Genomic DNA, 13,643 nt, shown 5'->3' with positions numbered 1-13,643 from the left:
CATGTTGGTGGAAAGGAAAGAGACAATATAATAGCGAACGACGCCAAATCTTCGCTCGCTTTCTTCTTCTATACATTACGGCCTATACAGAGATATAGTATTATTGTTGCACATTGATATTTAGACGTCTGAGTAATACAGACAGCCGCAGCCTGCGTGTATATAGTATTCCTTTTCAAATGGCGGATAGACCTCCCCATCCCCCCAGCACCATCAGACAACGACGACGGAAAATCCAATCAATGAAAATGCGTCGGCATTTTTCTGCCCGGTTGCCTATATATTTTATATGCGAATTCCCCTCCCCCCTCCTCTTCCCTTCCTTTTTTTTCTTGGCCAAAAAATACGTCGACGATGTTTAATGAGCTCCATTCATTGGGTCCATTTTGTGCCAAGAATCTATCGTGGCTGGTTTGACGCTGGCGGCCGCTCTGGTCTTCAACCTCTGACGTCAATCGCCAGCAGTTTCCTCGTTTTCCACCATTTTCTTTATATTCCTCGTCGGCTCTTTTTTTTTTTACAGAGTTTGGACCCTTCTTCTTTTACATTCTTCTGCCAAGAAACCATCGTACCCGCCATCCAAAGGGTCACACGACTCTTCGAGAAAAATCTACTGGATCGATATATGGCAACGGTGCTGACACTGGGAGAAAGAATCAAGGAATCGCAAAATAAACAATTGTATTAACCTGCCAATATTTTTAAAAGATACTGTTCGGATATGACGTCAACAGCGGTGGAAGTCTAACTCAAAAAAAAAAAATAGAAAAGAAAATTAATTGGGACCGATTTGATTTTTCGAGGATTTTCGAGCGATGGAATTGGAATTATATAAGGATCGGCGTCTCTTGAGCGCTGAGAGCGACGCTGATTTTAATCCCGTCAAGATTTTTATTTTATTTTTCCGCGTTTCCCGCGTTTCCAATTCAATGAAGCCCACGCCGTGGAATCCATCCATCCATTCCGAGAGAGATGCCATAGCATCGACGCTATAGAGCTGCCTGCCGCCGTGCTGACTGGCTGGCTTTGAACGTCGCTCGCGTGCGGGTGTCGTATATATACGTGTGTATATAGTGAAGCAATCACGCGACCCCCTTTCATCTTTCAGCCTTTTAGAGTGACGAGGTAAGCCAATCTTCGAAACCGTCAGCGAAATTTTATTTCGTCTGTTTTGACAGTGCCACCGCGTCGGAAAGTTTTTTCGGCCAGCCTATAGCTAGAGCGGCTTCTTATTATTGGTAAAGGCTATAATATGAGATATAGCCATATAGGGTCGTGAAGGAAAGTGAAGAAGTCAGCCCATATCTACCTACGTTATATATACCCGAAATAAGATTCACAAGACGTGTATATATAGTATAATAAATATAATCATTTGAAATGGAGAAATCAATAAAAATGGAAGCCATGCAGCGCACCTTTTTTGAAAAGAGATATAGGGGGATGATAGGAATTGGAGAATATCAGCGGTGGATATATTTATTTCCGTTGGGAAAATGAACACACACAGCACAGGTGATCGATGTACATGTATGCATGCTTGGCTGCTTATACATGGCCGGAATTGCTTCTCTTTGCGCCGCTCATATTGATTTGTGCGCTCACCTAGAAATAAAAGATAATCATCCGCCCCAATATTATTATTAGTGTATATAAGCAACCGAGTACGTATATAGCTATGTAGACAGGAGAACTGGAAATAGGAAACAAGAGAATCTTTCAAGTCTTCAATGAAAATGACTTGAGCGAGATATATAGCTGATATCACGGAAATTGGATTTCAATGGAATTGTTAATATTATAAAATTACTAGTGGGAAAATAGTTTCGGTTGATATCTTATAAAACGTTCGACCGACAATTTTATTTGCCGTTATTTTTTAAAACTCTATCGCTTATAGTACTGTACATATTAAGTCATATGGTCAACGTTCCACGGTCCTTATAACCGCACATCAATTTGTCTCGTCTCGCGGTTTATAATAAACATCAAAATAGATATTGCTGCTCTCGATGTATATTATTATCAAGTGAAACCGCCCGCACGAGACAGCGAAATTGTTATTCACTGCATCAACAAAAGTGGAATGACCGCAAGGTAGACAAATCCGCCAGGGCATTGACGGGGACCGCCAGACGACACTTCATTATTTGTTGAGGTAGGATCGGCACAGCGGAATCGTTCTTTTCAATCTTCAATCTCTAAGTTGTTCTTTGACAATAAATAAAAGAGAGTTGCTGGGCGAACCTTGTTTTAAGCCCTGGAGGGAAAATAAATGTAATTAAGATAATACATCGAAAAAGATGTATAAGAAGGATGAATCAAAATAAGTGAACTGCCAACCTCTTCCATGCCAACACACCCACTCTTCTAGTATAATCTTCCGAGATCTTTATGTATATCAGGTGAAAGCAGCGCAGCATTGCGCTGATGCTCTCTCTCTCAATCTATCACTTATTCTAACTGGCTCTATATTACTTTCAAGTCAATGTCAAAATAAGTTTCTCTATGATATAAAACAAACTGAATAGTTTATACTATGTTTGATGCTATTTGACACAACTATATACGCGCGTAAAAGCTTTTATATACGATATTGCGTAATGCGATGCAAGAATATAATACATAATACATATTGCTTGGGTCTTTTTTTTTTGCTGGGGTGTCCATCCCAGCACAGCCCGAGCGTTCGTCATTCCATATTGCTGCGTGAAATGCGGATTGCATTGTCCGGAAAGACTGACTCTCTGCTCCTGAGCTGAGAGTTCCCCATTCATTCAACTATACTGACATCTATAGAAATAAATATAAGGAAAACAAAGTAAAATAAAAGATATCCCTCCGCACCATACGATATATATATAATACCTTCTAAACTATTGATAGAAAGTACGATTACTGAGAAAATGTTTTATTCTTTCAGGACGGATTGATGTTGTTGGAGGTCGGGGCGCTTGTTTCTCGCCGTCAAATCAACCCCCCCAAAAAAAGGACTAAAGGGGAAAACAAAATGAAGAAGCGAATGGAGCGCAGATGTCTAGAAAGACACAAGCGAAAGGCCGAAAGAGCATCAAGAGCGCAACTCCCGCGGGGCTAGCAAATAGTACCAACAAATATATATAAAACAACCGACGAAGAATAATATATCGGTTGTGGGCTTATAGATAGATCTATATACAGGCCGACATCTGGCTTTCCTCAAATGGCTCAATAACAGCAGAATGGCGCTTGTTCTTTTGAGCTCTTTTTTTCTTTTTTCTTCTTTCCTATGTTCTGGCAAGTTGGTTTAGTTTCTGTTTGATCTTGCTGCTGCTCTCCCGCATTATATTCATCAGTTGAGGCTATTCGCTTTTCAGATGCGATTGATTTTGACCACTATTGAATGATTTCATATTGTCCCTTTTCTTTTATTTCATTAAGAAATTCAAGGCGAGAAAAAACATTTTTTTTTTTACATGAATGAATGACAGTGTGTGCATCTTCAGTTCTGTATTCCAGACAACATATGTCTCCTATATATACGTATACAAAGAATGACCAAACCAAGATCGATCCTAGATGACAACAAAACTCTGTGCTGTTGGGGACTTTAGATCTCGGATGCTATCTGGCCTCCACATGTACCCGCGGGACCAGGGTGGTGCTGAGATGGCGGCTGATATGTATTTCGGTCTATATACATATATGTGTACTCCCCCGCGTCTACTGAATCAACGACGTCCACAGTCCAGCGGCAGCAGTCTGATCCTAATTTATCACGGATGACAAGTTGTATCATCGCTATATATCCCCACACAACCAACAACCACAAAAGTAGAACGTCGTTGTGATGCCAAGGATGAACGACCTACGGGAAAAGGTGACCTGCATATCGGCTAAACCAAAAATGCTGTACATAGGAAATGTGAGCAAAGGGTTAATGAGAACCAGCGCCCCCAGTGTATAATGCTCCATTTAGGTCTACGGAGAAACTCATTACATGGCATGGGCCGCGCCCACGCCCAGTATAGTCAGGTTCGCTTATTATATAGACGCCAAAGCAAAGCCTCCGAAATAATTGTCCTTTATCGATTCATTTGGAAGCGCCCGCACCCGCCAGAATTGATCCGTATAAAATAGTATAAGCTTTCGTTCGCGCCATTGCTGGCTCCTTTGGATTCTTATATAATAATACCGCTTGTTTATTTTTATTTTTTTTTTAAAGAGGACCACATCATCACGAGGAGAATGGAAGTGTTGACTTTTGCCCACTTTTCGTCCCCTTCATCGACAGATAAATTGGATCGGCGTTCCCCTTCATTTTAAATGGGGTTGCTGCTTTCCTATTATATATAGCTGATGCCAAGTGTTATGTTGACACGGGTGAGAAGAGCCACTTGGTAGAGTCAACATGACCCGTTGAATTGAAATCCAATCGCTACCAGCAGTGTCTGAACAACACACATATTTAGCCTAATATATAATAGATCAAGCGACACGACGAGCACAAATGTGTCCGTCCATTTTTTATTAGAATTAGATACTCTTTGACAGGAGACCGCACAGCAGGCGGCCATCATCTATACCAATAATAGTATATACCAACCGCTTCTTATATACTTGCACGAAATGAAATCAAAATATATAAAACAGGGCGTGGGAGACAAATATGTATTTGTCACGAAAGACAGTTTATTATAGGAAATGATGGAAAGCATCGAAGATCCAACTATATATTGATTCATCGATCCTGCGCTGATGGTACTTATATATTATATATACTTCATCCCGTGATGCCATTGCCACACATCGATGGGCATGGGGAAATTGATTTCCAATCATCAAGATTTTATGGACATCTGCTGCCGACAGCAGCAAGAGTCAAATTGATGATGTTCTCCACTCAGCTTTGATTTGTTGCCTTGTACATTTTCTCGTGTTGGTATACATGCAACGGTACAACTGAGAGCGGTAGGCATTTCTGTTCTTTTTATTCATCTAATGCCAGCAGGGCCCGCAATACCTAACGAAATCCAACCCACGTCAATCTTAAATATTGAATGAATTCAACGACGGTTCAGCCGATCGGGTGCGTTTGGTTGCATGCATGCTGTCGGTTCAACTCGCGATCCATTCGACATCAAGGACACGCAGGTTTATCAGCATCAGTCCTGGTCGTCATCAAATATTGCTTAGCCATTGCAGCGGTTAGTTACTGACAAAGATCCAGGTTATACCGAACGATCGAACTCTGCTGTGATGGCGCCGGTCCACCCTCCAACTGAGAGAAATGAAAGCTAGGATATAGTACATATAAGGTACGGACATATATATGCTGCTGGTGAAATGAACTAAAAGGATATAGGATCGGGAGAAGGCGTGAACTGGATTAAAAGTACAGTTGGAAGAAGAATAAACTATGGCACACTTCCGGGCGTAAATAAAAAGTGATCTCTCGATCGTCTATAATTCACTAACTCAACGGGAATTGGATAATCAAAGGTAGGCGGTAGATCGTTTATCAAAATGCGAAGCACGTATAGTTTAGGCTAGTTATAGGCTACGTATATATGTGAGCCTGGTCCAACGCGGAGCTCAATCGCCTCTCTCCGCACTCGTTTTGGTAGCCTAATTTACGGCTGAGATGGAGGCCAACTTTTCACAACTTGGGCAAATACGTTTGGGATTAATATACGCGCTCAAACTGATTCTATACGACCGACTTATTCGATCCTATTACACGTGTTCATTCAAACTTGCCAATAACTTCGCGCGGTATATATGAAATGATTTTATATTCATACTGAGCTATAGACTTAACGTTATCTGATGCGAAGCAATTATAAGACCTGATTGATTATAGTTTTAACTTTTTATTTGTCAACTCTAAGCTCACAATTGAGGACTAATGAAACTTCCTTATTTTTTCAATGACGAATAGTTTCGAATAACTATCTTATTTGAATTAGTGAGGGTCTGATGTAGCAACTTCATATCCAAGTAGGAAATGGTTACGGTGTGTTACGTATTACTCGATCTCGTCCTGTCGTCAACGGCTGCTGCTGTTTCATTTCTGTCGCTTTAAACAGCACAGTCCCGCGTGTATATACCGAAAACTCTTTCTTTATACAATCTGTCAGGACTTGATGCACGACAAACGACAAGACCCGACCTACACACTCTCGTCACAGGTCACAGTACCCAACTAGATTCAAGAAGCGATTTCCATTTTAGATCTTGGACGAAAAAAAGAAAGAAAAAAAGGGAAAAAAAATACTTCTACGTCTATAAATGGGTTAGTGGAGCAGAGTGCAGCGTTACGTAAGGCCAACAGGAGTTGTTAAACACATGTTATCAACAACAACAGACCGCCACAGCATAACCCTGTTCCTTTTCCTTACGTATAAATGCATGTAAATATGTCTGGAGGAGAAGGAAAAACTTTTAACGTAATTCAAGGGGGTTTCTCAATAAAATAAGCAGTTTCTTCTTTGAACAACCCGAGTTCACGATCGATATAGGGAGAAGAAGAGGACTGTGTAAGGACGAGGAGAGGTCATACATGAAATGCAAGAAAGTGGTTGGGGGAGGGACCCCGGTTTATATTTAGTTTATTTGTTTCTTCGTCTCTTGGTTTTAATTTCTTATATAGACGCCAAGCGTAGTCAAGGTATTAATAATATGAGGGTCAGTGCATCGGACTCGCCATCCGTCCAAGTTTCAATGGTTCTTTTTCTTTTATTCACCAGTCGATAACAATCCAGCAAATGAGCGCGCAGGTCGTTTCCCGCAGCAGCCGAGCCCGAAATTGTTTGATGGAGCTTCGACAGAAAAATGGCGACCACCAGGATCCGTCATCCGCCCTTTGAATTTTGTTTTCCATTCTCGATATTGATATGCTGCTGCTAGTCCCTTCAATTCAAACAGCCATCCACTTTGTAAGTTCATTATCGACGCGCCATCTCCATTTAAATTGAGTTCATTTCACCGCCTCTCGCGCGATCCTGTTATTCTCGAAGGGAAATTAAAAAAAACTAAATCCATTTCTCCTTTTTTTTTTCAACGTTCGCTGAAATCGAACGTGACGGCATTTGTTTTCCATTTCACGCTCGCGTGGGCGACGACGTGAGAGAGATAGACACTTTCGGCGTTCGTTCAATACTCGAAGGATTATATTCGTCGAATGGCGGCATTAATAACGCAGGATTTCCGGCTTCGCATATATGAACTGTTTTCATCCCACGCGCTCTCGACAAAACACTAGATATATAATAGAAGGGGAGCCCAGCTATACTTCATTACGCTTCCGGAATCTGGAGCGGGAAAAAAAAAATTAAAAATAAAATAAAATAAGAGAGCGTTGTGATGACTGGGGTGTGTGCGGACAGGGTTGCCAAAAAAAAAAAAAAAAGAAGCCGACACGGGAACTCATTCATCGACGTCCAAAGGGTAAAAGCCCCTTTTGATCATGACTCATTACACTCATTCTGCGGGTTTTTGTCGAGCGAAAATATGCAAAATATCCGTTGCGCAGCTGAATAATGACGAGAAATTCGTCATTTTCTTCATCAATACACCACCTACTTCATAGATTATAGGTTTGACGTCATAGGAAATATACGACGCGCACCAACAGCATATTAGAGATGCCACATTTGAGAATGGAAACTGATGCGCCAAACAGCCAAACGCACGAAATCGAGTCATTTCATCAGAGACGCGTCAACTCGCTCGCCCCTGCGCTTGCTGCCGCCGCCTCATTTTCATTTCACTTCGGTGCAGGATGAAGCGCGTCAACACACCAGTCAAAAACCCGTCACCGTGCTTTCTTTGATGAACTCTCCGATGAATGGGTTTTCTCTCTCTGGAATGGCGAGCACGAGCTATACTACCGCGCGCTATTAGTTACTACAATGTCAGCTGTCTAAAGTATAGCCCGTCTGGCCGTCTGTTGTTATATAGCTTGCGGGAGAGTATGTGTGCGTACACTATATAAATCGCTGTGTCCTGATATCAGTAATCTCCGCTTTCTCCATCTTTTGACGCCTTTAGTCGCGTGCAAGAGGCCCCGATTAAATCCGCGTCGTATATACTTATACCCCTGTCAAACATCGTATATGTACGTATACTATACTCACCGTAAGTATACGCTATATAGTGTATGCAAGGAACCACCCGGCCGATGGTTGGCCGACTTTTTCCTAAAGAGTATCCATACATGTTAATAGGGCGGGAGTAGTGACGCAGAGCAGCCATCATCACTCTCCACAAACACGCATCGCAACAACGGGGGCGAGAATAAAAGACGAGCTGAGTGTCGCGTAATCAAGCTTGCCATTGTGCAAAGGCCGCTGGCGCTATATGCTGGCGGTACGTCCCATACGTATGTGTATGTGCTCGCGCCCGTCCCTCATCGTCGTTTTCTTCTGTGGTGAAAAGTTTGATCGGCAAACTTTCGGCTGACTTTTGATATAGTCATCGGCGACGTCTATAGCAGGAGCATATCTGTATAGGTTGTATAGCTTGTTTAGAAGCATAGCTTGCTCTATAATAGCACCGCCACAACAGCTCTCTTTCCCATCTTCTATCAACTTGTGAACTTGACGTCGGCAGAGACTGACGCGCCTATATAACGTGATGATAATAATAATCAAACACAATGCGAAATGGCGTGGGCTATATATGTATGCCACATGGCGGGTTGCCTGCCGGGCAATATATAGCGGCGGCGGCGGCGATCGATACGGACGTCCACACACGGACGCGACGTACTACTTATCAGGACGGCCCAGTCAAAATGACGACGGGGCATAGCTTGGATGGCCTGGATGGCGCTGTGGGGAGGGGGGGGGGGGTTCTAGTTGTTTGACAGAGTCTTGTGAAATTGAATTGCAGCCTAGGGATCGGGGGACTGTTTTATAACTGACGTCCCGTGAAATTCTAATTAGAACGAATTGCAGAAAATGGTGCTGAACAATGAGAACGCAGCTAGGCGGCCAACCATGACCATAAAGTGACCCCCTATAAAAAAGGACGTTTTCAAAAAAAGAAAGCTCAATCAAGTCAAAGAAAGTGAATTACAAATCATCGACTTCATACATTTTTTACCTACGGTATAATAAGCAGCAAGACATGGCGCGATTGTTTAATATTATAAGCCTAACAAACTGATGGTAGTTTAGATTTAGATACGCTCCGAACTGATGCGGCTGAAACCAAAGTGATGATGGCACTGGATTTATATAAGAGAAAGTTTATGTAATAACCTTATTATTAGGTGCGCTGTGTAATGTCATTTTCATCGTCCATATGCCATGGCGTCTATAGAACAGAGAAAGAAGTGGCGCTTAGAAAAAAGAATAACGCTTGCCTAAAATATGATGAAACGGTTGCCATCTTTGGCGAACCAAAGAGGGGAAAGCATAGCAAATGAATATACACACCTACTAATTCAGTAATTCTTCAACTTTTCGATTTGTCTGCTTTTTGCTTCAACATTTAAAAAACAGGAAAAATTTTTCGAAAGTCGGTCAGATAATTCACTTAAATAACATTCAATTCGAATACCTTTTCAAAATTAAACTGAATTAAACGATATCGCATTACAAGTTTTGAAATAATACACAGTTAAGGCATTTGAATCGCTGCCAAGTTTAGAGACCATCACGGCACAGTTAAATAGGATGAGGTAACTTTGTTTATTTCTATATGCGACCCAAGTTGCGTCGTTCTCGGCATCAACGAGATGACGAACACACACCAAAGGCGAGCCATCTGCGCTCTCTCTCTCTCCTTTAGACTCTATAGTCCTCTGCTGTGCACTGCTGTGAGACTGCACTGTCCCCCAAAGGCCAACCAAAGTTACGAGTACACTACTACGTTATACTTATTTCAATTTCTATTTAGTTGTGGTGGTATACTGTATATTTCTTACATGACGAAGGCAGTAGATTGTGACATGCAGATAGAGCACGGGACTCGGTGCGGAACAGTGACAGTGAGGAAATGGCAAGAGCCGGAGCAATGCTGCTTTCTAGGAAAACTAGGAGAAAACTAACTTCATTCCAAAGCACCGGTGCAGCTATAGTATACACAGCAACAGCAGCAATAGTCTAGAGTCTGCCGGAATGCTGGACGAAACCTTATTCCATGAAAACGAAGTTATACAGTCTCACAGGCTCGGTATATACATTTGGTGTAGAGCGAGCGCTGCTAGTCTATCGGGAGTGTTGTCTTTCATGTCGGAAAATATATCTCGAAGCTATTTGATGTGCTCACAGTCACAGCATCAGTATTATCGCACCCACAGCTTCTTGATTACCGAATGGCTGAAAAGGTGACCAGCTATTGCGTCATGATTTCTAATACACACACGTCGTGCAGCAATTGGTAACACTTTTAGAAATCCCAGCAGTTATATAGATTTTAAAATGGACGTGGATATAGCCAAATTAGTTATACTATGTCAGAATCATCCTCAAAACTTTCACTTTCTCTTTATGCTATAGAGCAACTCAAAAGAGATTTTATCGTATATTATATAGCCCATACTCTTGGCGTGATATTCATAATATGTTTTAGAGGACCATCCGACATCTTTCTTATCTGGATTCGGCTTATAAATCGTTTTTATTTTTTTATTTTTTTTCTCTGCCGAATTCAACGAATTTGATACGAACGTACAACCGAGCCTGTCGTAATACGACGGCCGGAATAAATTTGAAACGCGTTGAGAAAAACATTCTGATCTAATCGGTTATTTTACAGCAACACAGCAGTCTCGTCCAATCTTCATCCACATATGCTGGAGTCATATTTATGTTATTGCGCATTACGTCATCTTTAACGTCAGCTTACACAGCCATGAATTTTCCAATTCCCGCTTGTTTATATTAAGTCGAGGAATCTATTTTTTCAGGGGGGGGGGGCGGGGGTGTCTCTTAAACCGAGTAGGCCTAATTATATATTAAAACTTATTCCCTCAAATTATTCCTTTATCGTTTTTGAGCGGTTTGGATTTTGAGGGGGATTTTGATTTTTTATCATTTCTAATTTCTATCGATTATCGTATAATTTAACTCTTCAGCGGACGGATGGAGCAAGTGACGAAGATGCCAGGCTGTATTTCCCAGGTATAAAGGTAGGACAAAATTGATCTCTATTCTTTTTTGACAATTTTTGGTGGCGTTGATTATCAATCGTAGTCACGCAGTATGTTTATTCCTGAGGCTAGGTGGTTGACTGCAACTGTTTTCTGTCTCCGTCAGTTTGTTTTTTCCTCAGTCAGGGTTCACTAAAAATCTCATTTGTCGAACAACTGCAGATCAGGCCTGTTTTTGTTTCTGTACCTTACCACTTTTTCTATTTTTAAACCATCACATTCGAAAATATTTGAACTTTTAACACGTCAAGCAAAGTGCAACAAGACAATTTTCTGACCAAGAGGGACCTGCCTCCACCCTCGTTGTGCAACACACGTGCACAAAATCGCCCTCGCATGAAATTAGAAATTCCCCATTTGAATTGGACTGTGATCCTGATTTCCAATTTTATTGAAGAAGCGCATTTTTTTAAAAACGACGAATCGATACGTCTGAGTTAACAAAGAGTTAATGTTTTGAGGCTGAAAAATCCCAGTGCAGCAGACAATGACGAATTTGATATTATAGTCTCCTACTTGTGGCACTAATGGAAGGCCAAAAATAATGTAATGGAAGTCGATCAATTGCGGTCAACTTCAACACTTGCTTGGCATATTTTCTAAATTGATTAAAGTGACAGCTTTGACTTTATAAATACGCAATATTCTTCCAAAAGTCAAACTTTTAATAAGGCTTGAATATTGGTGCTTGATAGGGTTCTTTTATCCAGCAGCTGTCACTCAAAGAGCTCTCTCTAAGTGCTCAGACTGTACCTACAGGAGCTGCTGTTGATGGCATTATATAGAATCCCATTGTATTAGATTTCCCCCTTGTATTTTGCAAACTTGTTTGCATGACACGAGTTAAAGCGAAAGAAAGTCTAGGTTTTGATCCCCAAATTTAACAGCCGGCGTCTCCTTTTCTAGCCCCATACCAGTCGACAGAGTTTACGATGTTGAACAAAGGAACCCTCATCCAATGATACTAAAAATATTTGGTTAGGCTTTAACAACTGTTGTGAGGAGTGTTACACGCACAATATCCACCGGAATTTAAGTGCGATTCCCCGATGCCGTGATTATTCATGAGCCGCGCGAGTCTTAAACTCCGAATTTGGCCAGCAGTCCGCTATATAACACCGACCAAATAGAGTCGAGTCCCGTTAACATAATAGTATAACTAATGAATGGCGGAACAGGCGGACCGACACGGACTATCCCGCGCCATGTCGATATATTTGGCGTTTTGAAAAACAACACTATAGTAAGGCCCGGTGATGCTGGATGAGGTTGCTCCTTATTTGAAGATTCACGCCAGCAACCGAATGTATGCGCAAAGCAAAACAAAATCAGCGTGACTTGGAGCAATTCTTACGAAATCACTCTCTAATCCTCTTCCCCGCTGTGGCTCTATTATGTAAAATGGGCACATCTATAATACAAGCAAAAGCTAAGTCTAGAGAGTCTGCTGTATTATTAAAACTTGTTTGTTGAGAATTGTATTTAGATTTTCAATACGCCAAAGTATTTTTTAAAAATAAAAAACCGCTGTTTCTTTTTTTTTTTTACTTGGGAATTTAAGGCAATAGGTCCTTGGTCTACATCAATGAATTGTAAGTAGTTGAAAGGAGAAAGGTAGACTGCTGAAGAGGACTCTGGTCATTTCACATTGCGTAAGAACCCCCGAGGCGGATGAAGACAAAGGAAAAAGAGAGAGAAAAAGGAAAGGGAAAATAATAAAAATCTTTTTTTAAATATCTAATTTTTTTTTTAAATCATAAACTTGTATTTCTTCTTTCCTTGGAAAGAAAATTTTATTGATATGAAGTTCATCGTCATAAAAAAATGCGAGTTTTCCAATTCAAATTATATAAACCCATCACCTTCTTATTATGGCGTTTCCTCGGCTTAAATAATCGCATTAAAAACTACGCCGCGTTGTCTCTTTCTCGATTGGAGAGAAATAGGTCGGAAACGAACCATCTGTGGGCTGCTGAAGGCGAGAGAGTTTCCTATATTTAAAACATGCCAAAGGATTCCATATACGCAATCCTATTTGCAGTTGCCGTGTTGATGTCGCGCATCTTGGCTGTGCAACTCTTGACAGATGGCGGGAAAGTTTGAAAATCAGCCCCAGACAGTCAAAAGAAGAGAGAGACCTTGAGTCCTATAGGTTACTTTATTAGCAGTCGAGTTCATCATACTATCACAACTCTTTTACGTGTTTATTTGGCAGATGTGTGGAAAACTCGAAGGTATATTGCGATGTATTTAATTATTGGTTCGTTTTAACAACTATTTTAAAATACAAGGGCGTTACTATAAATGCTATACGGTTCCAGGATGTGATGGCCAACATGCCACGGAGATTGAAGTGGGAAATTCTCCGTGATTCTTATTTTTAGCCGAAAGTTACTCGACGTATTGTATGCTTATGTACACTTGTGTTGACGAAGACGTTTGCAATCTGCATTCACAGGGGTGTGCGCGTAGTTTTATGGAAATTTTTTTAGAAAGGTTAGAC

The sequence above is a fragment of the Daphnia pulicaria genome, chromosome 6 (genome assembly GCF_021234035.1).
Source record: "Daphnia pulicaria isolate SC F1-1A chromosome 6, SC_F0-13Bv2, whole genome shotgun sequence".
NCBI classification, from domain to species: domain Eukaryota; kingdom Metazoa; phylum Arthropoda; class Branchiopoda; order Diplostraca; family Daphniidae; genus Daphnia; species Daphnia pulicaria.
Note: the sequence above shows the minus strand (reverse complement) of the source record.